This window comes from Natator depressus, chromosome 28 (genome assembly GCF_965152275.1).
Source record: "Natator depressus isolate rNatDep1 chromosome 28, rNatDep2.hap1, whole genome shotgun sequence".
NCBI lineage: Eukaryota > Metazoa > Chordata > Testudines > Cheloniidae > Natator > Natator depressus.
Window position 1 is genome coordinate 7,924,093 of NC_134261.1, and position 5,000 is coordinate 7,929,092.

The 5,000-nt window shown below is 65.5% G+C and overlaps 1 non-coding gene across 1 annotated transcript; it reads left to right on the plus strand.

Moving 5' to 3' along the window:
• The first annotated feature begins 2,197 nt into the window (after positions 1-2,197).
• On the plus strand, positions 2,198-2,316 carry LOC141979504 (5S ribosomal RNA). The gene has a single exon (XR_012636915.1). It is a non-coding gene; the product is annotated as a 5S ribosomal RNA (ribosomal RNA).
• The last annotated feature ends 2,684 nt before the right edge of the window (positions 2,317-5,000 follow it).

Below are 5,000 nucleotides of genomic sequence, written 5' to 3' on the forward strand. Positions count from 1 at the left end.
AAAGGAGGAAAGTCCCAATCGGCCCCAGGATCCGGGGACGCGAAGAGGAAGAGGGACCCGATCCGCCTGAACGCCAGACGCCCCCTGCGGTCGGGGGCGCCGGCCCGCGAAGGACCCTTCCCGTCGCGAACGTGAGCGCCACATCGATCGGAAGGCGAGAGAGGAGCGGGCCCCCCCTCCCTCCGGGGGGCGCCGACAGTCGGAGTTCGCATCCCGGCCACCGGGCCTGCACCGGGGGTGCGAGGGGACGACGGGGTCCCCGGAGGAAAAGAGCCGGAAAAGGGGGGGCTCGGGGGGGCCGGGGGCCGCCCCACCTGCCAACGTGCCCCTGTCCCCCCTCACAAGATCGGGTACAACGCGCAGATTGGTCCCCGAGGCTCATCTCTGGTTCTCACAGGTTCCGAAAAACCTGTTCTCAGAAATCTCCTCGCACCCGTCAAAATGAACTAGTCGAAAAATCCAACCGCCAATTTAGGGGGACCAATCTGAAATCCTATCCGACCTCCTGGTTCTCTCGGTCGGCCGAGGGCACTTTTGGCGACCCCATCCGGACTTCCGTGAGACTGCCGGCCATCAGGTCAACCCGTCACTTTGAATGGGGTTGACCTGATGGCCGAGCAGGGACTTAGACATTTTTTCAGCCTTTTCCTCGGGGTTGACCTGGTGTCCCGGGGGGACTTAGACATTTTTTTCAGCCTTTTCCTCCGGGTTGACCTGGTGTCCCGGGGGGACTTAGACATTTTTTCAGCCTTTTCCTCCGGGTTGACCTGGTGTCCCGGGGGGACTTAGACTTTTTTTCAGCCTTTTCCTCCGGGTTGACCTGGTGTCCCGGGGGGACTTAGACTTTTTTTCAGCCTTTTCCTCCGGGTTGACCTGGTGTCCCGGGGGGACTTAGACATTTTTTTCAGCCTTTTCCTCCGGGTTGACCTGGTGTCCCGGGGGGACTTAGACTTTTTTTCAGCCTTTTCCTCCGGGTTGACCTGGTGTCCCGGGGGGACTTAGACTTTTTTTCAGCCTTTTCCTCCGGGTTGACCTGGTGTCCCGGGGGGACTTAGACTTTTTTTCAGCCTTTTCCTCCGGGTTGACCTGGTGTCCCGGGGGGACTTAGACTTTTTTTCAGCCTTTTCCTCCGGGTTGACCTGGTGTCCCGGGGGGACTTAGACATTTTTTTCAGCCTTTTCCTCCGGGTTGACCTGGTGTCCCGGGGGGACTTAGACTTTTTTTCAGCCTTTTCCTCCGGGTTGACCTGGTGTCCCGGGGGGACTTAGACATTTTTTTCAGCCTTTTCCTCCGGGTTGACCTGGTGTCCCGGGGGGACTTAGACATTTTTTTCAGCCTTTTCCTCCGGGCTGACCTGGTGGCCGAGCGTCTCGCCGTCCGCGGCCGGAGCTAGAGATGCCCCCCCCCCCAGGCCAGCCTGCGAAGCCGCGGCCAGGATCGGGCCCCTGGAAGTCTGACTAAAAATTTTCACCGACCCCAAAAACGGTTAGGGGGGGCCTCATAAAGCCTCCGGAGCGAAAAAAAAAAAAACGGAAAAAAGGATCGGGCCCACCCGAGGCAGGGGAGTCAGTAAGGGAAAGGGGACGAGGCGGCCCGGAGCCGGGTGCCCGGAGCCGGGTGCCGGCGGCCAGGATCGGGCCCCTGGAAGTCTGAAAAATTTTTTTCACCGACCCCCAAAGTGGTATTGGGGGGGGCTCATAAAGCCTCCGGAGCGAAAAAAAAAAAAAACGGAAAAAAGGATCGGGCCCACCCGAGGCAGGGGAGTCAGTAAGGGAAAGGGGACGAGGCGGCCCGGAGCCGGGTGCCCGGAGCCGGGTGCCCGCGGCCAGGATCGGGCCCCTGGAAGTCTGAAAAAAATTTTTTCACCGACCCCCAAAGTGGTGTTGGGGGGGGCTCACGAAGCCTCCGGAGCGGAAAAAAAAAAACGGAAAAAAGGATCGGGCCCACCCGAGGCAGCGGAGTCAGTAAGGGAAAGGGGACGAGGCGGCCCGGAGCCGGGTGCCCGGAGCCGGGTGCCCGCGGCCAGGATCGGGCCCCTGGAAGTCTGAAAAAAAAATTTTCACCGACCCCCAAAGGGGTGTTGGGGGGGGGCTCATGAAGCCTCCGGAGCGAAAAAAAAAAACGGAAAAAAGGATCGGGCCCACCCGAGGCAGGGGAGTCAGTAAGGGAAAGGGGACGAGGCGGACCGGAGCCGAGTGCCTACGGCCATACCGGACGGAAGGCCCCCGATCCCGTCCGATCTCGGAAGGTAAACCGTCCCGGGCCTGGCTAGTACTTGGATGGGTGACCGCCTGGGAATCCCAGGTGCCGTAGGCAGCTTTTCCCGCTGCGAGCCAGCTCTCTCCTTTTCTGGGGAACAAGGGCAGGGTCGCCCTGCCAGGGGCCCTGGGGCTGAAGTCCCTGCCGGCCACCAGGTCAACCCGGAGCCTGCCCCTCTGCGGCCAGCAGGTCAACCCCATACCGGCAGGGGGTTGACCTGGTGGCCGGGAAGCAGAGCGGCCAGCAGGTCAACCCCATACATTCAGCGGGTTGACCTGGTGGACGGGAAGGAAAGCGGCCAGCAGGTCAACCCCATACTTTCAGCGGGTTGACCTGGTGGCCGGGAAGGAAAGCGGCCAGCAGGTCAACCCCATACATTCAGCGGGTTGACCTGGTGGCCGGGAAGGAAAGCGGCCAGCAGGTCAACCCCATACATTCAGCGGGTTGACCTGGTGGCCGGGAAGGAAAGCGGCCAGCAGGTCAACCCCATACATTCAGCGGGTTGACCTGGTGGCCGGGAAGGAAAGCGGCCAGCAGGTCAACCCCATACATTCAGCGGGTTGACCTGGTGGCCGGGAAGGAAAGCGGCCAGCAGGTCAACCCCATACATTCAGCGGGTTGACCTGGTGGCCCGAAAGCAAACCGGCCACCAGGTCAACCCGGAGCCTGCCCCCGCGGGCAGGGGCCAAGCGGACCCCCCTCCGCCCGGGCTTGCCCTGCTCCGAGCCGGGGCTTAATCCCCGTCCGGCCACCAGGTCAACCCGGAGCCTGCCCCTCTGCGGCCAGCAGGTCAACCCCATGCCGGCAGCGGGTTGACCTGGTGGCCGGGAAGGAAAGCGGCCACCAGGTCAACCCCATACTTTCAGCGGGTTGACCTGGTGGCCGGGAAGGAAAGCGGCCACCAGGTCAACCCCATACTTTCAGCGGGTTGACCTGGTGGCCGGGAAGGAAAGCGGCCAGCAGGTCAACCCCATACATTCAGCGGGTTGACCTGGTGGCCGGGAAGGAAAGCGGCCAGCAGGTCAACCCCATACATTCAGCGGGTTGACCTGGTGGCCGGGAAGGAAAGCGGCCAGCAGGTCAACCCCATACATTCAGCGGGTTGACCTGGTGGCCGGGAAGGAAAGCGGCCAGCAGGTCAACCCCATACATTCAGCGGGTTGACCTGGTGGCCGGGAAGGAAAGCGGCCAGCAGGTCAACCCCATACATTCAGCGGGTTGACCTGGTGGCCGGGAAGGAAAGCGGCCAGCAGGTCAACCCCATACATTCAGCGGGTTGACCTGGTGGCCGGGAAGGAAAGCGGCCAGCAGGTCAACCCCATACATTCAGCGGGTTGACCTGGTGGCCGGGAAGAAAAGCGGCCAGCAGGTCAACCCCATACATTCAGCGGGTTGACCTGGTGGCCGGGAAGGAAAGCGGCCAGCAGGTCAACCCCATACATTCAGCGGGTTGACCTGGTGGCCGGGAAGGAAAGCGGCCAGCAGGTCAACCCCATACATTCAGCGGGTTGACCTGGTGGCCGGGAAGAAAAGCGGCCAGCAGGTCAACCCCATACATTCAGCGGGTTGACCTGGTGGCCGGGAAGGAAAGCGGCCAGCAGGTCAACCCCATACATTCAGCGGGTTGACCTGGTGGCCGGGAAGGAAAGCGGCCACCAGGTCAACCCCATACAGGCAGCGGGTTGACCTGGTGGCCCGAAAGCAAACCGGCCACCAGGTCAACCCGGAGCCTGCCCCCGCGGGCAGGGGCCGGCATACCCCCGTCCGTCCGGGGTCGCCCTGCCCCGGGCTCCGGGCTTAAGTCCCGAGCGGCCACCAGGTCAACCCGGAGCCTGCCCCCGCGGGCAGGGGCCGGCGGACCCCCGTCCGTCCGGGGTCGCCCTGCCCCGGGCTCCGGGCTTATTCCCCGTCCGGCCACCAGGTCAACCCGGAGCCTGCCCCCGCGGGCAGGGGCCAGGCGGAGCCCCGTCCGTCCGGGGTCGCCCTGCCCCGGGCTCCGGGCTTAAGTCCCGAGCGGCCACCAGGTCAACCCGGAGCCAGCCCCCGCGGGCAGGGGCCGGCGGAGCCCCGTCCGTCCGGGGTCGCCCTGCCCCGGGCTCCGGGCTTAATTCCCGTCCGGCCACCAGGTCAACCCGGAGCCTGCCCCCGCGGGCAGGGGCCAGGCGGACCCCCGTCTGTCCGGGGTCGCCCTGCCCCGGGCTCCGGGCTTAATTCTCCTCCGGCCACCAGGTCAACCCGGAGCCTGCCCCCGCGGGCAGGGGCCAGGCGGACCCCCGTCCGTCCGGGGTCGCCCTGCCCCGGGCTCCGGGCTTAATTCTCCTCCGGCCACCAGGTCAACCCGGAGCCTGCCCCCGCGGGCAGGGGCCGGCGGAGCCCCGTCCGTCCGGGGTCGCCCTGCCCCGGGCTCCGGGCTTAATTCCCGTCCGGCCACCAGGTCAACCCGGAGCCTGCCCCCGCGGGCAGGGGCCGGCGGAGCCCCGTCCGTCCGGGGTCGCCCTGCCCCGGGCTCCGGGCTTAATTCTCCTCCGGCCACCAGGTCAACCCGGAGCCTGCCCCCGCGGGCAGGGGCCAGGCGGACCCCCGTCCGTCCGGGGTCGCCCTGCCCCGGGCTCCGGGCTTAATTCTCCTCCGGCCACCAGGTCAACCCGGAGCCTGCCCCCGCGGGCAGGGGCCGGCATACCCCCGTCCGTCCGGGGTCGCCCTGCCCCGGGCTCCGGGCTTAATTCCCGTCCGGCCACCAG